Consider the following 25,733-nt stretch of genomic DNA (forward strand, 5'->3'; position numbering starts at 1 on the left):
CAGATCTGTGGACTATGCCCAATTCTTGCATGTGGTCAAATTCAGAAGTTGCGATTTTAAGATGATCCGGGATAATCTACGAGCCCGCGCTACCACCAGAGGACCCTGAATCTTTATATGTAGATTACTGTATGTTTAACATCTGTGTGTCGATACAATGGGGTCACTAGGTGAAGGAAATATCTGAGCGAGGCTCGGAAAGAGCAGAAGCCAAGGTTGAAGGCTCATCAAGCAACTGGAGGGACAACTAATGCAGCTCACTTGCATACATGACACAGTGAATTTTCAAATACACCAAGAAAAATGTGTCAAGAAATATGCTCCCAAATTGGAATTTGCCATGTTTGCAACCATGAACACTCATTAAAAAGGTTTCCTGAGACTGAAATCCAATGTAAGTGACCTTTAGCCAATGTTTGAATATTAGAATCATTCATGGCTGAAAAAAAACATGACGTATTGGGGTGTCTGTGTTCCCTTATGGTTGGAGGGACCATTGAAATCTCTGCACCGGAATCGACAAGAGATGAACACCCGAGAGACGCTCTTTGAGGAAAAGACGGTGGTTGATATGCCCATGGGCAGCAGTTGCCTCTACTGGTCGTTACCTGGCTGCTATTTGTAAAAGTCGCAAAATGGCTGACAGGACCAGGCAGCAGCACCAAAGCTCCTGTGCTTCCAATAAATATGCCACCCATTGCCTCCACCACATTCTCGACCACCACAATTCCGAACAGGTTGACGGAAGGAATTCCGTATCATGCCCAAAGTCTGGACCTGCATAGTCAGTGCTACCATTTGCTGCTCCAACAGTTATTTTCAATTAATATGGTGCTGGTGCTATCTTCGACTGGGAAGGTGCTGGCGCTACCTTTGATTAATATGATGGTTGGCTCTTCACAAGGTGTAGTAAGCAGTTCCAGTTCCATTTGCCCCTGTGGTCTGGGGACAAATCCAATCCTTCCACTTCAAAGCGGAGGTTGTGGACATAACAAGCTCAGCATGATCCACCAACTGATCCAGGGTGGACGTTCGAAAGACACTCACCAAATGCTCTTTAACATGTGAGGTAAACAGCGAAGGAACCTCTGTTTCCAAAAGTCATTTTCAACAGGATCTGTCCCAGTCAGCCTGTGCCAGCTCCTCAATCTCTGTGACGTTTGCCTATCAACTAGGCTGAGATCATCTTGAAATTGGCCAATAAAAATCTCCGTAGATGGCTAAGTAGGCCACAGAATAGCCACCTTAAGCATATCGTATGGGAGATTACCATCCGGATCCACTAAGACATCCTCCATTTCACAGCCAATCTGTTCTGGAAGACGGACCACAAGTAAACAGTACTTAGTCTTCTGACTTGTCACACTGAGGGCAGAGAAGCGTGCTGGTGCATTATTAATAAAAATGGGGGGAATCTAGTTTGACCTCCCTAACTGCTCCTGTAAGGGGTTTATCCCCATCACCATCCATTTTAAATTAGAAGGTCCTGTGAACTAATGGGGTCACCATTTGTAACAGCACAAATTTAACACAGCTTACAAACAAATAAAGAATACACTCACTCGTTTTCTTTCAGCACACCATGAAGTTGACTTTCTTTTTATTATTCACTAGACACAACATTGCATTCTTCAACTCCCCAAGCTCCACCCAGCTAAACTCCTCTGACCTTCTCATTGGCTCACTGCCACACAGGTGATCCTGACACTCTCACTCTTCTCTGCCTGCCATCACCCGTATACTGAAGCTTAACACACCGGTACGTGGGGGCTATTACTTCCGTGCATCTCATCGCTTACATCATCAGCGGTGGCTGGCACCACTCCCGACGAAGGTAAGTACGAGATCACGTCAGATGATAAGGTGTACAGGGGAGTTATTTACCCTATTCGAGGTAATATTTGTGTATCTAGTTATTGAAACATTGCAGCTTGTGGAAGCTTCCAATATATAAACTGACAATGTATTTCTTACACTTAAACTTTGTCCTCAATTCAAAGATTCTTTGATACATTGACATATTAATAAATCAGTCTTTCACTTTTTTCAACTTTGAGGATTTTTAAAAATTAAACTGATTAATACATTTAAAATGTATTATTTAGTTAATTGAGATGAACTATCTCAAAAAAATGAGTTATATTTATCAAATGCAATTAAGAGTAGCCTTTTTATTTATCTCAGTGGAATAATTTGGGTTTCCCATGGGTGGGCCTTCATGAAGTGATCTCCGAGTCCTCATACCCTGGTTTAGTACCATTTTATCTGACCTTGCTAAATAACCCCCTCCAGCTTTGAAATGAGGAGTGAGTTGTAATAAAAATGTGTTACTTAATTTTAATATTCATATTTTCAATAAAGCTTTAAAAATGTGTCCCATTGTGAGAGGTAATCTATTAGCTATTGCACGTTATTTTAGATGTAGTTATTCATTTCAGGTTGGAAATGGCTGTAGTTCCCTGAAGTGATCAAAGAAAAAGGCAGCTCTATGAATGTCAGATTGTATTTTTAATTCTGTTGGGAAATATGAGAAGTGGCATTGAATGTAAGAATGCAGGCTCCCGACCAGGGGACATCAAATACACAGATATTAGCTCCTTCTGCCTATTCCTTTAAGTATTATTTTATATAATTCTGATTTGTATTACAGTAAAAAAGCATCATTCTTTTAAACTATAAAAATTGGTAGTTGGCCTCATCAGCAACAATGAGTCAGCTCACAGACAGGAGGTTGAAAGGGTTGTACAGTGGTGCAAGAGCAACGACCTGAGTCTCATCCATGATGAGCTCATTGACTTCATCCACTTAGCTGCCAACTTCCATCCTGACCTCACTTGGTACATCTCTAGCAGCACTCTCCCATTCTTCGGTCTCTCTGTCTCCAACTCAGGAGACAAACTCTCGACAGACATCTGTAAACCCACCAAATCTCACAGCCCCCTCGACTACACCTCTTCCCACCCTGATCCTCTGTAAGGATTTCATTCCATTCTCTCAATTCCTCTGTCTCCATCGCATCTGCACTCAGGATGAAGACTTCAATGTGCCTTTCCCCTCTACCACAATCAACTCAGCACTCACCCACATATCCTTCATTGCCCTCACATCTGCCCTGGCCCCCTCTGCCCCCAATGCAAGAAGGACTGGATTCATCTTATTCTGACCTACCTCCCCACCAGACTTCACATCCAACACATCCTCCTCCACCATTCTGCCACCTACTACATGATCCCACCACTAAACACATATACCCATCTCCTTCTGCAGGGTCTTTTCCTTCCGTGACTCCCTTGTCCACTCCTCCCTCACCACCAATCATCCCCTTGGAACCTACCCCTGTGACCACAGGAGATGAGCTGTTGCATCTGCACCCACACCTCCTCCATCAGCACCATTCAGGGCCCCAAATGGTCTTCCAAATGGAGCATCATTTCACTTGTGAATCTACTGCATCTGGTGCTCCCACTGTGGTCTCCTCTACATCAGAGAGACTGGACACAGACTGGGGGTTCTCTTTGTTGAGCACCTTGGCTATAATGCTATAGCATTGATCTCCCAGTGTCCACTTCAGTTCTCCATCCCATTCCCATGCCGACATGTTTGTCCACGGTCTCGTGTACTGCCAGATTGAGACCACCCATAAATTGAAGGAACAACACTTTGTCTTTTGACTTAGCACCCTCCAACTGGATGGTCAATATTGACCTCCGGATTTCATTAACCCCACACCCCACTTACCATGTTGCCTCCATTCGCTGTCTCCTTTCACACAGACTTGATAAATTCTAACTATCACATCCAATTTCACCTTTTGTTGGTCTGGATTCCTCCCCCATTATTTGAATCTAAGACTTCCTGATATATCCTGCTTCTGTCTTACCTGATTTTTCCTTGCAGAAGGGCTCAGGCCTGAAACGTCAGCAATATATATTTATCTTCTATTGATGCTGAAAAGACCAGCTGAGTTCCTCAGCATTTCATTGTGTTTACTACAATCACAGCGTCTGCAGCCTATCGTGTTTCACTCACAGTGGACAAGACAAAAGAGATGATTGTGACTTCAAGATAATGAAGGACTACTTCCCACAACATACAACTCATAGAGAGAGTGTGAGGAATACAAAGTTCTTGGCATCCATTTAAAGAATGACCTATCCTGAACCCACGACACCTCATTATTATTTAGGAAGGGACAGTAGCTCGTACACTTCCTAAGAAGGTTGAGGAGGGTAAGGCTACTGGTCATTATCTTAACAATGTTCTACAGGAGCACAATAGAGAGTTGTGACAAATTATGTTTTAAAGGAGATACACTGTAGTGTAGGTCACAAAAAGGTACAAACACTTCAACAGAGATCTCATTTAAAATGCCAGAACTCTGCTAAAGCCAGACAGTCCAGGCTCTGAGTGCCTTTGCACAAACTTTGAAGAATGCCTAGACGGACTTTACAAATAGGTGTTAATTGGACATGCTGTGGCGTAATGGATTATTGTTTTGGAAAGCCACAGATGAATGGACTTGAAGATTGGGTCCAGTGCCACAGTCTGTCAGAGTGCAGAGTGCTGTTCTAAGATCATCTGGTTTTCTCTCAGAGGTGTCCAGTGACCAACAAATCTCTCTCTGAAAACCGACAAGCACCTTCCCGAGCGGTAACCATTTGCCTTCCAAGCACCAAAGCCTGGTGAAGATTCATAAATCTTAAATTCTGTGCACAGTATAAAAATTGCCTGATACCAATGAACTTGGAGAAGTGAGATTGGACTGTGAATTAAAGAACTTTTCTGAACTTACACACACATTACATACATTTGTGCTTAGAATTAGAAGGGGGTTAAGTTAGGTTAAGTTAATAGTAATAAATTAGAGTTTGATCCTGTTTTCATGTTTAAAGATAATTAAAAGCAACTTTTGTTTAAGTAACCATTTGTCTTGGTGAATTTCTATTGCTGCTGGGTTTTGGGGTCCTCTGGGCCCATAACAGAAAGTCCTGGCTGGCTGTATCATAATGTAATATGGTAGATGCAAAGTATCAGATTGGAGGGTGATTTAAACTGCTGAGAAGATCATTGGTGTCTCCATGATCTCTATCGACAATATCTACAGGGAGCAGTGCAAAAAGGAGGACTTAGAGAATCATCAAGGAGCTTGCCATCCAGCCCTAATGAGACAGAACATTTAAGGAAGAGGTACTGAAGTATAAAAACAAGGACTACCAGGCTTGGAACCAGCTTCTTCCCACTGGGGGTGAGACTGTTGAATAACGCAAGAAACAGTAAATTCTTTATATATATATTTATTTTGGATTTCTATGTATACATATATATAATTTTTGTGTTGGGTATACAGTACACATATTAAAGCAATAATTTATTTCATTGCCAAAAATGACATCTGGATAAATACATGTTGGGGTTTTGAAAATATAAAGTGCTTGAAATATCCACAATTAATAATATCAAACAAGACAAAGACAGTCAGTTTCTGTGCCACATTAAATCTTGTAGAAATTGTTCATCTTAAATAACTAAATCAAAATAACATTGTTCTTAAGACTATTGTGTTAGACCTATTCAAGTCAAGTCAACTCAACTCAGCTCAAGTCAAGTTTATTGACATCTGATTATACAAGTACAACCCAAGGAAACAGCCTTCATGTGCAAAACACACAGACACAACCAGACATAATATACATACATAAAAACAATACATATGCAGGACAAGTATTATATCTATAAAAATAAATATTGTTTTGTGTAAATGAAAGTCTCGGATGTTTAAGTATGAGCACATCCTTTGGTCATCCAGCATTCTCACTGCCCTTGGGAATAAGCCTGGTGGTGCTGGTTCTGATACTCCTATATCTTTTTCCCGATGGTGGAAGCTGAAAGAGGCTGTGTGCTGGGTAGAAAGGGTCTTCAATGATTTTGCGCGCCCTCTTCAGACAACGCTCCCAGCTGATCACGTCATTGGTGGGTGGGGGGGTGTGGAAACGGAGACTCCAGTGATCCTCTCTGCCACTCTTATGGTCCAGTGGATTGAATTCCGATCTATTTCTCTGCAGAAACCATACCACATGTGATGCAGCTGGTCAGGACACTCTTGGTAGAGCTCCTATAGAAGGTTTAAATAATGGTGGCCGGTAGCCTTGCCCACTTCAGTCTTCACAGGATGTGCCATTGCTGTTGCGCCTTCATGACAGATCAGGAGATGTTGAGGGTCCATAATAGGTCACTAGTTAAGTGAACTCCAAGGAATTGGTGCTCTCCATTCTCTCTACAACAGAGTTCTTGATGTGTAGTGGATGTTGGTTGTTCCTGGTCCTCCTGAAGTCCATGATCATCTCCTTCATCTTGTCCACATTGAGACTCAGGTTGTTGCTCTTGCACCATTTCACGAGATTTTCCACCTCTTTGTACTGCGACTCTTCGATGTTGCTGCTGAGGCCAACTACTGTTATGTCATCTGCAAACTTGATGACACTGTTGGAGCTAGTTTTGGCGATGCAGTCGTGGGTCAGTAGCATAGGCATGAGTGGGCCTGAGATGTGCCAGTGCTCAGAGCGATGGTTCTTGATATTATGCTACTGACCCAGGGAGTCTGTTGTCTTTCTGTTAGGAAGTCCCGGATCCAATGACATAGAGAGGTGTTGAGTCCAAGCGAGGACAGCTTCTCTGCCAGTCTCTGGGGAATGATCGTATTAAATGCCAAGCTGAATTCAAGGAACAGCAGCCTGGTGTATGAAGCATTGTTTTCCAGGTGGGCCAGGACGGAGTGAAGTAACAAGGCAATAGCGTCATCTGTGGAATGGTTTCTTCTGTGGGAAAACTGAAATGGATCCGGCACCTCCGAGAGCTTTCTTTGGCATCATCCTGTTCTTCTCATCAAACCGTGCATAGAAGGTGTTCAGTCTGTCTGGAAGGGAGATGCTATTGTCCTAAATTCGCAAAGTCGACTTGTAATCCATAATAGTCGATCCCTTGCCACATGTGCCTCGTGTCACCAGGGTCACACTATGGATCTTCTGTGTGTACCCTCGCTTTATCTTCCAGATTGCATGGGAGTGTTCAGCTCTGGCTGATCTTAGTGCCATCCTATCCCCTGTCCTGAAGGCAGCATCATGAGCTTAATTGGCCAGGGGTGGAGTCTTTGATAATCTGAGGCTGGTAAATGAGGCATGAAGGCTGTTAACTCTTCTTTACCAGCTTTCCAATGAAGTACAACTTGGTTTAGACATGATTCATAATTTACCAGAACCGAACATTGAAACTTTAATAATATTCATTTAACTGTGCAGGTTTCTACTTTATTTACATTCTTTTTTTCCTGCATTGAATACTGTATTCTCTGATTTCTGCATTACTTTATCTAACTATTAATTATTACTTTATTAATTGTGTTTTTTCAAATAGTGGTGCTATGGCAAGGGTTAAACATGTGGGATTTGTTTCAACTTGAACAATATAAACTAGCTAGGCAAAGATAATTTTCACAAAAAAAAGTTGAGAAATGTTTTACATTAATTTGCAGATACAAGAACTGATGTTAATTTGCAGAAACATCTCATATTATTGAAACTGCACTGCAGGAAGCCAGAAAGTTACATCAAATGTTAATTCAAAGTAATAATAATCTTTCCAATGAAGATCAGTCCATTGTTGTAGTTTTAACTTTTATCAAAGCCTAATTCTATTTTATTTTCTAGACTGACATATTTGTAGATAAGTCGATTGAACGTATTATTAACATTAAATAGGTGATCTATTGTTGTAGCTTCAATTATATCAATTATTAAATTGTTGATAGCTCAACTGAAATATCCATGATCAACTTGTACTTCCTTAACAAGGAACATTCTATAACAACTGCTTCTAAACAAGGGTATTATATCGCAAGAGCAAAGCATAAATTGTGGTTTTGAGTGTAACACAACCAAAATAACACTGGATAAAATCTAGTCAGAAGAATCATTGATGAACTTATTCATCCAGCAGCATTCTTCAGTGGTTGACAGGTTTTACACATTAGGGGTTCTATGGCATGGCTAGGTGAGTCTTCAGAGCCAATATTTAGTTGACAAAACACTGCTGTTGCAAAATTTGCAATCTTTCCTCAATGTCTGTTGCAGCTCAGTGGTTAGTGATCATGTCTGCCTGTAGAAGTTTATGTTTATAGGCTATCTAGAGATATCAATTATGAGAAAACCAGAACAGGTTTTTCTCTATCACAGAAATAAAGTCATAGGCTTCCAGAGAACAGAATGATGGTTCTCGATATTCTGCTACCAACCCTGGCAGACTGTGGTCTTTCTGTTAGGAAGTCCAGGATCCAATGACAGAGAGAGGTGTTGAGTCCAAGTGAAGACAGCTTCTCCACCAGTCTCTGGGGAATGATTGTATTAAACGTCGAGCTGAATTCAAGGAAGAGACAAATTTTGAGCCAAGGAACATTCCAGACAGGAACTTAGAATCAATTGTCTCTTCTGTCCAAATCATCTCAAATAATTACTGTACCCCAGGCTCTAGAATCCATAATATATTACATAAAGTATTTAACAGAAAGGCGTTAAATGCCTTACCAACCAATTCCACAACTTAAGAAATGGGCTCCCTTTCATAAATTGGCTTCCCGCCCAAACGCTGCTGATTGACTCCACTGCTTGTCAATGCAAGCTAGATGTCAAAAGCTACAGGATGAGCATCGCCATATTGAAGGCGCCAATGAGACCTAGGCTTCACAGAACTTTACCCTAGCAGCTTCCCTCCCTATTATTGGAATCAATAACTTTCTGTTTAGGGCAGGGGTCAGCAAACTTTTTAAACCATCGACCTCTTCATGGAATCCTTGATTTCTCATCGACCCTCAAGTATGTAAAATAAATAAATAAATATTATTAATTTTAAATTTTTCTATAGCCTAGACACTTATCTACCCCTTGGATAGTCCCATCAACCATCAGGGGTCAATATAGACCACTTGCCAAACCCTGGTTTAGAGTGAAACTGGCATTTGCAAAATGTTAATGGATGACTGAAATTGAGGCACATAGAGCACAGAAGTCACTGAACATTGGGGGCATCTTTCCAGACTGCTTCTAATTTTATATGATACAAATTCATATCTTTTAATTATAAAATGTACATGTAAAAAGCCAATTGATGTCAGTCATTTCCCTGTCTTTGGAAATGTGCAAATACCAACTGTAACACCTTAACTTGTAACAATACTTTCAAAGAGACACCTCTCAAATTTGTATTCAAGAATTGTCTTTAAATATTGTACCCCTCAACTGCATTCTTTGAATGAGCAGCTGTATCAGTTAAAGTGACATTGTCTACCCAAACCAACATTCCGCATTCCCGCTGGCGTGACTCAATAAAATATGTGTTTTGTACTTTGTGGTTCTGCTGTACATTTTGTATCTTGACAGGAAGAGTGGCTATAATATGCCAAGACAGTAGTTCATGAGTTCAAGTCCCAAATATGGAGGAAAGCATTAAGCACAAAGTTCTAGGCTGACTTCAAGTGCAGTACTACACTGTTGTAGGGGCCGGATTATGGATTAAATCAAAACTCTTGCTGCTTAGAGGTGCAAAAGATGCCATGTAAATACTTTGGAGAAGAATTAGGGAGAAAAGAGAGATTATTAGTATCGACTTTGTGGGAGCTTGATGAATACAAATTGCTTGTAGGATTTCTTATATTACAACAGTGATTGCATTTTGGAAATACTTTACTTGGTATAACAATGAGCATTGTTAAAATGCTGGTTCTTTCCTTCCCAAAATGGAAAATGGGATTCAGATGAAGGGAAACGCTGGGATAAGTATTTTAAAGATGACATAGATTAAATTATAAAACTGGGGAGGGCATGGGCAAAAAGTTAGGTTGGGTATTTGACATTATTCTTTCACAGCTACAATTTTATACATGGTTTATTGTAGAAATAAAACACTTTTTACTTTTGAATGAACTTATTAGATGAGTGTCACAGGGTTAGAACAGTAAAATTAGCTAGGACAGGACATACAGTATATAACTTTATGTAACTGTTGATGGCTTACAGATAAATAATCCAGCAATATAAAAAAATACAAAGAATTTACATGACTAAATGCAAAAAAATGACCATTTTATTAAATTAATTAAAATATTATTTTATTCATTTTCCAGAAGTTCATTGTTCAAAAAAATGTGAAGACGATTATCACAGTATAGTTCAGTCAAGTTTATTAACTTCCCAGCAACCCAACAATTATTTTAATGTAGTTGTTGAACTAAAAGACCATGGGAAATATGACACTTCAAAAATATCACAGTTTAAAATATCTTACTTAATTATCACCTACATTAAGTGTTTGTAACGTGCATCTGATTGGTTCAAATGACATTGATCAAGAAATAAACTTTGGTTAGCTGGGCAAAGGCATGGGAATTAAAAATAACATCTGAAAATAGAAAAGCCATTAATGTTTAAAAAATGCACGAAAAGGTGTAGGGTTTTGTTCAAGAGAATTGGAAATGCAATAAATCCTGAAAGACTATTTTAATATTGAACTAGTTAGGTGCTAATATAGATGCTTTTCTTTCATCTAAAATGACATGAATTAAGTTGCATGCATAATGGAAAACTTATCTGTAACTTATGATCTGGCTGATAATTAAAATGATCCCTTAAAGTCCTCAAAAATAAAATTACAAAAAAAAATATCAGAAAGGAGTAGCCAACTTGGCAATAGAAACTAAGCTTTCGGAATTCTGAAGATAAGCGGAAAAATAAAAGCAAAAGCTATGGAAGCTGTATTTCCTGAATGTCCATCAAATAGCTGGAGAATAATATTTATAATCAAAAAGAGGAGGTTCCCAGTCCAAATAATTACTGCCCAAACATTTTATTCCAGGAAGAAAATGTCAAAAATCTAATTAAAGGAGACATCTGTAACGCAAATGATTGCACTCAGAGACAAGTGAGGAGTACAAAATTTTAATAGCTTACAGTCAATGGCCAGTAGACACAATAGTTCTCAGGTGAATCTGAGGTAAGGCGGCAAAACCAGGGTTTATATTGGGGTAGGTGAGGATGGAGCCAGGGGAGGAGCCAGCCATCAGAATTATACACAGACAGTGAATTTCAGTTCACTGTAACATCACTAAATAACTGCAGAGTGAGGTAATAGAAGCAACAAATATTAATTTCAGAATGAAAGCACAGGCTAGATAAACCTGAGAAGGTTCTTTGAGGAAACAAAAGAAAGAGTGAATGGAAAATACAGTGAACAGAGAAGGCAAGTGGTAAATGGGCTTCACAGCAAAAGGGTTTGACTGCAGAACAAGGATATTTTGCTTCAGTTATATGGAAACTTGGTAATACCATTACCTGCAGTGTTGAGTTCAGTTCTGATCTTATTATCTCAGAAAGGATGTGATCCTCAGTAGAGAGAGTGCAAAGGTTATTAAACTGGCTCTGGGGATGGTGGAATAGCTGCATGAGTAGCGAAGATGTCAACTCACGTATTTGGAAATAATTGGAAATATCCTTCATAGGTTCCATTCTGAGACCACTGCAGCCAGTTATGCACATCAATGATTTAAATGTAAGGTGAGAGGTAATCAATTTGAATTCTGAGACAAAATTAAAATATTTCTGAGCACCAAATGAATCTGTAAGCAAATTCAAGCGGGGGCAGAATTTAGTATTAGTACAAATGAGGCGGCATATTTTAGGTTAAAATAATAAAATATTATGAATGGAGAAAGTTTCAATGTATAGAAACACAGAAGATTATAGTGGATATGCTTTAAAGTTGTTAATTGCAGCTGGTCAAGTGGATAAGGTTGGAGAGCTAATTGAGTCATAGGATTCTACAGGACATAGGGAGGTTAAATAAGGGCAGTACTTACAGAGTAGGACCCTGGAAAGTGTTGTGGAACAAAGAGATTTAGAGGTACAGGTATGTAGTTCCATGGAAGTGAAGACACAGATAGGCTGGTGAAGAAGACATTTGGCACAATTGTTTTCATCAGTCAGAGCATTGAGTCTGGGAAGTGATGTCATATTATAACTCTACAAGACATTGGTGAGAACACACTGCGAGTATTCTGTGCACATTTCGTTAGGCAATTATTGGAAATATATCATCAAGCTGAAAGGGTGCAGTAAAGATTCACAAGGCTGTTACCAGAACAGGTGGGCTTGAGATATAAACAGGATAGGTGGGGACTTTTCTACCTGGAGCATGAGGCTAAGGGCAAGGGGGCGAAGCTCATATAGATTTATAAAATCACGAGGAGCAGAGATGGCAAAAGTCTTTTTTCCCAAGATATGGGAATATAAATCTAGAGGGAATAGATTTAAAAGGGACTCTGGTCGGTAGACGGAACATGCTACCAGAGGAGGTATAGAAGCGGGAGAATTGCAATGTTCAAAAGATATTTACACAGGAATCCTATCCTCCCATTGTCTGCACTAAGAGCTGAATGCTTTCCATTTCAGGCTCACAGTCACACACCCTTCGTACTCCTAAATATCGAATTGAAATACATCTGAAACTTTTTAAACCCTGACCATCTATTTTTCTATGCCACTGCTTTGTTCATCCAACAGCCAGATTTTTTTTAAAGAAGTATGAGACATTTTTAAGAGATTTCTCTTTATGTTTAAAGTTTGCTATAATAGAGATTTGACATTTTGGAAAGTTAGATTGGTTTTAAGTACAGATAAACCAGCTACAAATGTCAAGTTGTATATTTGTAATCAATGGACTTTCCAACAAAGAAACCATAAATCGAGACTTTTTTGTCAGATTAGGGCCTTAGTTAAGAGGACTTGTTTTCCAACCATAGAAAGAATACTTAGTTAAAGTTGTTTTGATCTACTTGAAACGTGTTCTACTAGTGGTGGTACCTCAGTTTGTGGAAATCCTGGAACAACAAATCTCTCTCTGCAAACTTTACAAGAACCTTCCTGAGCAGTAAACATTTATCTTTCAAGCACCAAAGCCTGGTGAACATTTTACAAATCAGTGAACCGGTGCGGACTCGAAAGGCCAACATGGCCTGTTTCCGCTCTGTAAATGGTTATATGGTTATATGGTTGACATAGATAGGAAAGTTTGAGAGGGATGCAAATGGAACCAACTTTGACAACATGGACAAATTGGGCTGCAGGAGGGAAAGTCGGCTTACATAATAGCCTGAGTTGTGTTTACAACTATCCATGATTTCATAAGGTCTTGGGCAGAGGAGTTCCTGTACCAAATTATGATGCGTCCAAATTGAATATTTTTGATTGTCTTTCTATAAGAATTGCCATGAGACATTGGAGACATTTCAAATTTTCTTTGCCTTCTGACAAAATAGAGATGTTGGTGCACTTTCTTTTCCATAGCATCAATATAATGAGACCAAAACAAATCATGCCTATAAAATAAATGTTTCATTTCTTTTGTAGTAAGACTTGCCTGGACAGATTTTCATGCTATTTGTGGATACTGGCTGTTCAGCTATTGTGGAGTGAGAATATGTAGTCATTTCAGAACCCAATGTATTCATGCATGTTTAATAAGCCCATAAGACATGATTGCAGGAGTGGAGTCCTTGACAGTCTGTGTCATCGTGATCTACCACCTCAGCTCCATCTACAGCACTGTTTTCCATACTTTTCAAGTCCCTGAATATATCCAGAGATCTCTTGATCTCTGTTTTGATTGAACACCATAAGTGAGCTTCCACAACCCTCAGGTAGAAAGGTCCACGGGTTCACTGACATATGAGGAAAAAATTTCTTCCCATCACTTTTCTAAATTTCTTCACCTTATTTTTAAATACTATCCCCTGGTTTTACACTCCTCAACAAAGGGAATTTATCTTCTCCAGGTTTGGTACATCAACCCTTATAAATAATTTCAGATGAGATGTCATCTCATTCTTCTGATATTTCAATAAAACAGTCCTAGTTTATTCATTCTCTACATTTAACATCCCTGGAACCAATCTATGGAACCTTTTCTACAATCCTCAATGGCTAAGCAAGTGTTGTAGGTTTTCTGTGAGGGGCTCTGGACAAAGTGGTGACTCTCTGTCTACCTTAAGGTAGAAAAAACTTAAATAATTTCATGTATGTTACATTCTAAATGACAATAATGGAACCTTTACCTTTACCTTTATCAAGGCCCTTTAAAATTGCAATAATACATTAAAATATTTTATTTAATGTGAAAGGCCCTTCTGGCCCACAAAACCTGTGGCACCTAATTACACAATCTACCAACCCCATATTGTTTTGGAGGATGAGAGGAGACTCTAGGACCCAGAGAAAAAAGCACAGAGATCACAGGGAGAATGTACAAACTCCTGACATTCATTACATTTAAATTCATTTACATAGTTTAATTTCCCCTGTAATCAAAGGCTATATTTACCGGGAAAACATTAGCTTTGCTATATCACAAAAACAACAATTCTGTGACAGTCAAAAGATCCTGGGGACTTAACAATTTTGTTGAAGATGCCTTTGAGCCTAGTCATTGCATTTGTATGTTGTATTTCCCAAAGGATGGAAATAAAGATAGTTAGGAAATATCCTCCTCTTATCAATTGCATGATTGTTTGGCATAATTTTCAAATGGATATATGTGGCCTATTGAGAGTTGGCAAATCTCCATTCATATCTGGCTGCATTCTGTGTTTTTCTTTTATGTGTCCTTGTAATATAATTTCATTATGTTGGTATTCCATTCTTATGAGCTTGATTCTCTTGCTCAGCTGCAAAAAGGGATATATGCAGAAAAAATACATTAAACTCGCTTTCAGTTCCATCTTCCTCATAAAGATTGGATTTCAATCATGATAAAAATGAACGACTTTAGTTCGATGACCAATGTGGCAAAGCGGGCTGACTCGTCTGTAAATGGATATTGGCAGTTGCACAGATACTAATGGCAATCTTCACTTTATTCTCATTGGCAATGCAAGTATTTTATTGCTTTGTGGCTTCATCTGTTCTTGTTCCAGATGGTTCAATTCACTTGTGACTTCCCTATTGCAGTGCATCCTTTCACACAATTTTCCAGCATCAATTATAAGAAATGAAACCAACTGTGCTATTATTGTGGTAGAGTTTCAGTGATATAGCTGCTGTAGTCTGTAATCATCTGGGAACATCTCTTTGGCACTTTCTGTTCCCACCAGGTCAGAGATATCATCTTTCCAAGGTGCTGGTTTTGATAAATTTTGATTAATATATGATCTTTCTGATTTACATTTCCCAAAGTTTCATTGTCTGTGTGGAATAATGCTTCACAGTTGACACTCCTAGTACAGAATTCCATACACAGCAGCCCAAATTAGAGAATATGAAATTATTCTAGCATCATTTTCTGTTCATTCATTTGAACAGAAAGTAAATTAGTAAATGCCCACATTTCAGCTGCATACTACAGTACCAGTTTGTGAAACTCAAAACTGGGGAACTCAAAGGGAAACTATTCACCCATTAGCAATGATATACTTTGTGTCAAAAGAATAAATAATTTTTCACAAAAAAACATTAATTAGTACCTTGCAAGATCTTTGCAAGCGATTCGACCCTTCACAAAATATGAGGGTATTCATCTGAGCTGCATGTGTTTAATTCAGAAGCTTTGTCAGTGTGTTGGCTGAAAAATAATTCTCATTTGTGTTGCTGTAATTCAGGAGCTATTCATTTTCTATTAAAATTTTCCACAGGTAAATCTGCTGTTCGAAAAATGCCATAAAAACAGAGAATCAGAAATCTCTTAGTGTAATATCCGTTGTCAGGTAATTGACAGGGTCCATAATTAAAGAGTGTAACTAAAGTTATGGAAAACTTTCAGGATATTTAAAGGGGAGGTTGTCCTGAGAAAGGTGACTAAAGTTTGAGGAGGTGACGAAAGTTTTGGGTATTACTATAGATATCACATTTATGAAATCCAGAAGTAGCTAAAGTTGACGTTTCTGGGAATGAATGAAACCTACTGACCTGGATAAAATGTCGACTGCATGAAATTATGCAAGATTGCATACAGTGAGAGCATGTGGTTTATGTCATCCCACACGGATTTACTTTGGAGCTTTAGCTATCCATGATATTTATAAATGATGTGGATGATGCAAAGGAATGTCGCATGACTATGTTTATTAATGTGATTATCAAAAGATAGGCATATAATATAACATGTGCATTCTAAGACTATATTACAACAATATATTAACAGATGAAATAAATCAAAAATGAATAAAACATTATGGAGAGTGCAGACGGTTATGAAAGAATACAACAGAATATGGATTAGTTAAAGATGTGGTCAGAGAAATGGCAGATGGAGTTTAAACCAGACAATGTGATGTGGTGCAGTTTGGGAGGTCAAGTTTAAGGGGAATGTATACAGTTAATGGTAGGTCTACCCCCAGGTAGAGCTATCTGAGGGTCCAGGTCCATAGTTCAATGAAGGCGACCATAGATAGAGTGATAAAGAAGTCCTATGGTATGTTTGGCATTATTAGGTGGGGCATTGAGTATTAAAGAAGGGAGGTCATATTGCAGCTCTACAAAACTTGGCTCAGGTTTCACTTGGAATAAAGTGTGTAATTCCGGTTGGAAGGATGTGGAGGTTTTAGAAGGGTTACAGAAGAAGTTTACCAAGATGTAGCCTTGAGAGTTTGAGATTTGGCAAGAGATTCGAGAAACATGCGTTGTTTTCTCAGGAGCCTAGGAGGTCATGGGGTGACCTGATAGAGGTATATCATGAGAGGCATTTATATATGAGGGATACTTGGAATAATTTTCCAAAGGGAAAAGCATTTCATGCAAGAGGGCATGTGTTTACGATTAAGGGGAGGAGGTTTAAGGACAATGTTAAGGGAAATTATTTTACATACAGAGTGTCAGTTGACTGGAATAGGCTGCCAGCTGTAATAGTGAAAACCATAGAATAGTAGCATTTGGGGTGTAGCCATTCTAATGAGCTGAGCAGAAGTGTTTTGAAAGAGCTCTCCACAAAAGTATTAAAAAGACAGTTTAAAAGCTTAAAAAACAAAATTTTATTGTCAAAAATGAATAAAACTAGTGCTAAACAACCAAGGCAACCAGAAACAAAAACTGAAGAAGTAACAGCTCATCCTGGAACATCGAGTGGAAGCCTGATGACTCAGCAGGGGCCTTGGGACCAGCTGAATCCAGCAGAGCTTGGGGGTCAGCTCAAGACATACCCACCATCCTGAACATGATGGAAACTTTATGCAGTCATTTAACGTGTATGGAATCAGCAATGAGAGATATATCAGAGAAGGCAACGAAAATCAAAGTTGTGGAAGACTTAAATGAACAAATGACTCATTCAGAGACTGAGCTGGACAAAATAAAAGACAGGCTGAGGGCACTGGAAGAAAAAGAAAAAATATGGGACACAGAAAAAAAAAAAGGACTGATAGACAAGATCAACCATATAGAAAATTTCAGAAGATGTAACAACGTAAGAATCATTGGATTGAGAGAAAAAAATAGAGGGAAAAGATTCGGTGAGTTTCTTTGAAACACAAATCCCACAAATGCTGGGTCAAAACAAGTTAAATGCAAAGCCGCAAATTGAAAGGGCTCACCAGACCCTCGGACCCAGAGTCCTGGAAAGACTTTTAAGTTACTGGGAAAGACATGCTTGATCTTGTGAGCAGCATATGAATATTCAAAAAATAATAATAGCCCATTAGTGGTGGACAATGCAAAAGTAATGTTTCACCAGGACTTCAGCCCTGCCTTGGTTAAACAAAGGAAGGAATGTGCTTAGGTAAAGAGACAACTGTGATCTAAAAACTTTAAATATTCAATGATTTATCCAGCAATGCTGAGGGTTGATGTCTCAGAAGGTAATTGATAGATTTTCAAGAGTAAAGAAGTGAAAGAATTTTTAAGAAAGTTATGAAAAGATTAAAGTCAGCAGCTGAAAGGACTAAAAAGAACATTTCAAAACAGGACTAAATGAAAGGCGTATCATTTTATTTATACTAATAATACTGAGCCTTCTTGTTTTCACTGTTAAAAGAAACAAAAACTGTGATTTATATGGAGAGCTCTGAAAAGACATAACGGTCTTAAGGAAAGCGGCAAGGTGGGAACTCCAACTTTAAGGGGGAAGATGGCACCAGGAGAGTTTTAAAAGATGGTGCTAAAAGGAGGGTTTCTTCAGAAGAAGAAGAACCCGTGGGCATTTTTTGCAGGCTTTTGGGTTCTATAGTCAACATCACTGTCAGAGTTAGGGATATGTGTGTGTTTCCTAAAGGGGAAATGTATGTGTTGGAAATGTCTTTTAATAGGGAAATGTTATGACAATATTTAGAAAATTGGGAAGTAATTATTATTATTATTATACAAAGTTTGTGTGAAAAAAGGTATGGGTAAAACACTAAAGTTTATTAGTCTTAATATTAATGGAATAAACAAGTCAGTGAAGAGGAGGAGGGTCTTGGCATACTTAAAGAAATTAAAAGTGGATATATCTTTTTTCAGGAAACACATCTTACCAAATTGAAACTGATAAATTAAAAAGAGAATGGGTAGGACAAATAATAATGTATTTCTTTGGTTCAAAGGCAAGGGGGAATAGCAATTCTAATTAATTAAAATTCACCAATGTTAATAGAAGATACCTTGATTGATCAAGCTGGAAGATATGTAATGGCACATTGCAATTTTTATGGAGAAGCATGGACATTTATGAATATTTATGCCCTGAATTATGATGACAAAGCCTTTATGAAGGATATCTTCCTAAAAACACCAGAAGGAAGACAAAATATATTAGATGGAGGAGACTTTAATTTCTTCTTGGACCCAATACTAGATAAATTGGCAAGAACAACAACAAGGTTGAAACAGCAAAACCCACAATTTCATATATGAAAGATCTAAATATTATTGATATATGGAGGCAACTAAATCCCACAAAGGGAGACTACTCTTTTTGCTCAAGGCTGCACAACTCACATACAAAGATTGAGTCATGTTTAATGTCTGCCCAGTTAAAAAGTAGAGTGGTAAAAACAGAATAGTAAGGCTTGTATCAGACCAGTCTCCATTAATATTAACTATAGCAATAATGGAAAAACAAGGGAATGGATACAGATGGCATTTCAATATTACATTGCTTAAAGAACAGATTTCTGCAAATTTATAAAGGAACAGAAAATAACATTTGTGAAAAAAATATGCCATCTACTAATAATAGTTTTCTGATATGGGACACACTTAGCATATTTAAGGAGATAAATTATATCCAGTATGAAGAATCTTAAGAGGGAACATATGGTAGAAATAAACAGTTTGGAGAAGGATATTAAAGAATTATTTAAAAAAATCAAAGAACAGGACTACAAGAAGAAGACAGATTATTGGAGAATAAAAAGCTAAGTTATAATACACTGCAAACACATAGGACAGAAAAAAATATATTAAAAAAACACAATACTATGAATTGGTGAATGGACTCACAAAGTTTTAGCTTGAGAGAGGAAGTCATCAAAAATGTTAAATGCTATAAAAACAGAAACAGACACTCTAGTATATAAGCAAAAAGAAATTAATAACACTTTTAGACAATATTACACAAACCCATACAAATCAGAATTACTAGGAGATGAGAATGAAATGGATTTTTTTTGCTGAATGTTGAACTTCCAAGGCTGGAAGAGAGAGAGAGGATAGAATTAGATATTCTCTTAACAAGAGAAGAAATCAAAAAGACCCTGGGCACCCTATAGGCTAATAAATCACCAGGAGAGGATGGATTTCCTCTTGAGTTTTATAGACAATTCAAAGAATTATTAATGCCCCTGGACCAAACTACAGAAACACAGACCCTTCCAGAGTCATTCTCAATCATGATTATTATAGTGTTATGAAAAAAATGGACCCACAATAATTTTTGTCATACAAACCAATTTCCCTGTTAAATGCTGGTTATAAGATACTACAGAAAGCATTAGCTAATAGGTTAAGACAATACTTGCCAAAACTGATACATATGGACCAAGCAAGATTTTGTAAAGGAAGGTATTCTTCAAATAGTCTAGGAAGATTGTTTAGCATTATACATATGGCTAAATCTGAATGAAATCCAAGTATTACAGTCTCTCTGGATGCAGAAAAAGCCCTTTTTATTTAAAACACTTGAAAAATTTGGTTTAGGGAGAACATTTATAAATTGGATAAAACCATAAACTAAAATAATAACAAAAAATCAGATGTCAACAGTGTTCCCTTTGAGTAGATTGAGTAGACAGGGATGTCCCCTGTCCCCATTGCTTTTTACTTTAGCTGTTGAACCACTGACAGAGATAATAAGAAGGAATCTTAATATAAAGGGCATCAAAGTCGGGCTAGAAATACACAAAATTGGTCTATTCGCCAGTGATGTGCTATTGTACCTATCAGAGCCAGCTAAATCTTTGGAAAAATTATGTAACACTAGAAAAATATGGAAGAATGTCAGGCTACAAAATAAATATGGACAGAAGTGAGATAATGCCATTAACAAATTTTGAATATGAAAGATTCCAAAAAGGAAGTAAATTTAAATGGAAAACGGATGGAATAAATTATCTTGGAATAACAACTGACATTAACTTGCAAAATCTGTACAAACTAAATTATGTTCATCTTCTTGGGAAGATAGAAAGAGATCTACAGAAATGGAGAGATTTATCAATTAGTTTGGTGGAAAAGGTTAACTGTGTTAAAATGAAAGTGTTGCCAAGACTTCAATATCTTTTTTCAATAGTGCCTATTTCATTACATAAATTTTTTTTAAAGCTACTAAACACCATATTAGACAGTTTAGTTGCACAGGCAAGATTTTTCGCAGCCTCCTTCACTGAAGACAACCCCCCATCTTGCATTCAAATGGGAATGCACTCAATGGAAGAAGGGGAAGCAAAGGCTAGATTGGTGTAAAGGCATCATGACATCAATTATAAATGCAATATATGGACTGGTTCAGTATAACTTTTTACAACAATTATATCTTACCCCACAGAAGTTACACAGATCAAAAGCTGAAATTTCAGAGATGCGTTTCAGATGTGGGACTGAGACAGGAACTTTTCTACATGCCACGTGGTTGTGCATGAAAGTGAGACCATTTTTGCAAGAAATCACAGAAAATCAAAAAGGTTAACAGAATATATATTGATCATTAAAATGCTGTGGAAGTATAGGAGGTAATCAAAAAGGATAACTGAATATTGGCTTGTACTTGGAGGACCAAAATATAAGCAAGTAGATATTGGACTACAACTCTCAAGGATCTAGCCACCATCTTCAATGTGGCCACAGCACATTTAAGTGAAAGCCTTGATTTCTTTTCACCTCATGTAACATAAAATATTTTTTATGTTTTAATATGGAGTTGGCTTCAGAGGGAAGGGGGACCATAAGCTTTGATCCATCCCAAGGGGGAGGGGTGCTCATACCCATAAAGAAGTTTGAGAATGGCTGAATTAAACCATGCCAAAAATTCTGTGAACAGATTTGGTAACCATATTCCAAGGGGATTTATCAGAATGGCACCTGGACTTCTAGAATTAAATTCCTAAGAGGGGAAATTAATGATTCAAGCTAACTTGATTCAAGTTTATGAGATTTAAAGGGGAATTTAAAAAGTCAAGTAAGATTATTTGCTCCTGCCAGGTTTTGGATTAGAGAAGGAATGTTCTAAAATTTAAGCCAAGTTGTTCCTTAGTAAAAGTCATAAATATTTCAACACTCCCAGGATGGATGAAATTTGAGATTCTCTCCTACAGATCGTAAATAATGGCAATTTCAAATTTGGGATTATGTCTGTTTAAACAAAACTATTATGGGGAAGAATGGGGAAAATCAAGTCAGATCACTGATTAGTCACTGAAAGACACAACAATCTTAAAGGGTCATTAGCTACTGTTATGGAGTCCAGAAGACACCAAAACCCAGCAGCATTAGATCTGCACCACAACACAGGGTTACTTCAACAAAAGTAGCTTTTAATTATATTTGAACAAGAAAACAGAATTAAACTTTAACTTATTACTTAACCTACATACTTAACCTACCTAATTTACATAATCCCCCCTCTAATACTAAGCAAAGGTGTGTGTAAAGTTCTTTGGATCACAGTTCAACCTCACTGGTTGCTGGCAATTCTTGTACTGTGCTCAGAAGTTAGCATTAACAAAATTCACCAGTCTTTTGGTGCTTAACAGGCAAATGGTTACCACTCAGGAGGGTTCTTGCTGGTTTTCAGAGAGAGAGATTCCTTTTGTTCCAGGACATCCACATCTGATTCCTTTCCAATCAGTCTTGCTGATGAAACTTGCCCCTTTCAGGGTTCTTGCAATGATCTTTCTTTCAGGACACCTTTCAGACCGCCAGTCTTCTCCTTTGACCAGACAGCCTTCCAAACGTTTGCCAGCTTGGTCTTTCTGGAACTGGTTTCTGTGTCTCTTTCTCTCCCTGTTTCACACCCTCCCACTCTGAGAGCAAAACTGTTCTGTCCCTGTCTGCAAAGATCACATTCTCTCCCAGGCCAGCTGGATTCTGCAACTTCGTTGCTCTTTCAGCAAAGAGCACTCTGTAAAAGTCCTGTAGAAGTTCTGTGTTTTGAAATGTTTGTGTGCAACCTGCTCTAACAATTCCTCCCAAGCTACCTCTAAACACTGTCACACTACACCTTTTCTTACATTTTTAATATTCCTATATCATTACATAAGATTGTACCCAGAACTTGATAGAATTTGTTTGTAACTGTATAAAATAAAAAGAAAAAAAGGAAAAATTGTTAAATGTAAATATAAATGAGTAAGTGATTTATGAATGAAATACTGTCTATCCCCATTAATATCTGCTAATGTGATGCATAAAATCATTTCATGGAACTGATGAATTGAATCATACTATGTCATAACACAAGTCCTCTTTTGTGTACAAGTTGTGAGCGATTGATACATTTGATTTTTATTATACAGAAGAAACAGGTTAGAATTGAGCCATCCCATTCCTTTGCACGTGGAATAATTCTGTGATCATGTTAAATTGACTATGTAAACTTTGAGGGCATTTCTTCCAGGAAGACATTTTTAATTACATGTTCATCGGGCAGTGGTCAGCACAGTTCATCTCAAACAGCTGAGTAACAAAGATGGGTTATATTCAGGGATACATGCAGGGATTGATAACAAGCGCTGCTGAAAGATCATCAACTCAGTGAAAGAGCAAGATTTGGTCTCCCGAAAACTTGCTGGATTCCCACAACAGTTAGATGCCCATAAGGGAATTCTGCTGACTGGCATGTTTCACATTGCAGTGAACCTGTGTTCCTTTTTTGTGTAATATTTATTATGAGTGAAGTTAATTTTTGAAATTTAAAAATTGTTAAGTAACTAGGGAACAACTCTTTCCAATGTATACAGTAGAACCCATGGTACCCAGTGCCCATTGGGATTGTTAGGTATTAGATAAATGTATTTTATGGTTGCTTGAGAGTGCCAACTAATGGCGACACTTGCAAATTTTACACTAACCTATTTTTACCTATTTATTTTCTTCAATGTTTATGCCAGTTGCTTGAGGCTGCCAGTTGCTTGAATTCCAGATACGAGGGGTTTTACTGGATATTGTCATCTGGTGTTAATGTATTGAAATGTCTTTATCTTGCGTTCTCTTATTTGCTTACGCTGTATATTCTAATGAAGGGTATTATAGTTTACATTATTCTTGTCTCTTCTTTTGGAAGGTCCTTTGGGAATGAGAATGACTTGCTTCCAGTGCAGTTCTGTGCATTCTGCAATGACAGATGAGCAGAGATGTGGCTGAAAAGAAAGGCAGTAGGTGTTGGCGGGGGGGAAGTGGAGGAGGGAGTGAGGGACGGAGTATCAGATGGAGTATCAGAGGTGCTGGACACCATGGATCATAATTTAAACACAGTGAAGGAAAGTTGTGCTCCGTATCGACCTCATGATTTTTGTGAAATTATTTAATGTATACATAGCATCTCTCTTGTAAAATAACATCTTCAATTTTATAACCTGACTTCCTGTCAGGAGAAATAGATGTTAATAAGTAAAAGTCAAACACCTCTTCACATTTTGCACGAAGTTCTATCTTGAGCATTATCATGTTGATCTGTATGGTCAGAGGATTTGTGCCTTCTTCCTCCATTTCTCTGCAATGCAAAATAATTCTCAAGCATTCACCAGTTCAAAAATTACAATTTGGTATCATTAGTGGTGAGATGTAGTAAAGCTTATGGTTCCTTATTCAAACGATTTGTGGAGAACAAAGTTCAAAGTTCAGATTGATTGTCAGAGAACATTCATAACATCACATACAATCCTGAGATTCTTTTTCCTATGGGCCAAGCAGAATTTCTACTTATTGGTAACTGTGCACTGTACTCAAAAAAAGATGTGTATATCAAAGAGAGAAATGTAAACAAACTGTGCATTATGAAAAAAATATATTCATTAATGAAAAATGTGCAAAGTAGAAGTCTGAATTTGTTGTTTAAGAGTCTGATGGTAGAAGGGTAGCAACTCTTCCTGAACCTGGTGGGTTGAGTCTTGTAGCACCCATATGGCAGCAGCGAGAACAGAGCATGTTCAGGGTGGTGTGGATCCTTGATTTCTGCTGCTCTCCAATGGCAGTGTTCCATGCAAATTTTCTCAATGGTGGGAGAAATTTGCCTGTAATGTACTGGGCTGTGTCCACTACCTTTTGCAGGGCTTTCCACTCAGAACATGGAACATTATGGCAAAGCACAGGCCATTCAGCCCACAATGTTGTGCCGATCTATACATACCTACTAAAAAAAACACAGAAAACAGAACAGTTCAGGAATAGGCTCTTCAGCTCACGTGTCCGCGTTGAACATGATGCCCAAAATTAAACTAAAATTCTGATGCTTGAACATGAAACACATCCCTCTGTGCCTGCACATCATGTATATTGCACCTGCTTCCACCTCCACTCCTGGTAATTCTTTCCAAGCACCCATCATTCCCTGTGTGAAAGATTTGCCCTGCATACCTATCTTAAAAACCATCCCGACTCCTTCAACTTCAATGCGTCCTTTAGTATGTGACATCTTTCCCCTGGGAAAAGGACTCTGATTCTCTAACGTATCAATACATCTCATAATTTGTCAACCTCTCAGCCTCCCAAGCTCCAGGGAAAAAAAATACTCAAGTTTGTTCAACCACTCTCCATTACTCCTACCCTCAAATCCTAGTCAATATTTGTTGCACCCTTTGCGAAACCTCCACATCCTTCCTGTAATGGGGCAAAATAGAATTGTACACAATAATCCAAATTCAGCCTAAACCAAAGAGTAGGAGGACCAGAAATGACTACCCTCCAATAACTATGTAATGGAGAGCACCAAAATCCTTGGCATTTACTTAGCTAGTGACCTATTGTGGACACACAACATCTCCTCACTTGTCAGAAAGGTGCAACAGTGACTGCACTTCCTGAGAAGACTAAAGAGGGCAAGGCCACAAGCCACCATCATGTCAACCTTCTACTGGAGTTATATCAAGGGCATCCTGGCCAGCTGCATCACATTGTGGTACATTTTCTACAGAGATATGGATTGGATTTCAATCCACAGGATCATCAGAGTGGCTGGGAGAATCACTGAAATCTCCTTCCCCCTCATCTACGTGATCTAATGCGATCATTGTCTGAAGA

This window comes from Narcine bancroftii, chromosome 2, assembly GCF_036971445.1.
Source record: "Narcine bancroftii isolate sNarBan1 chromosome 2, sNarBan1.hap1, whole genome shotgun sequence".
NCBI lineage: Eukaryota > Metazoa > Chordata > Chondrichthyes > Torpediniformes > Narcinidae > Narcine > Narcine bancroftii.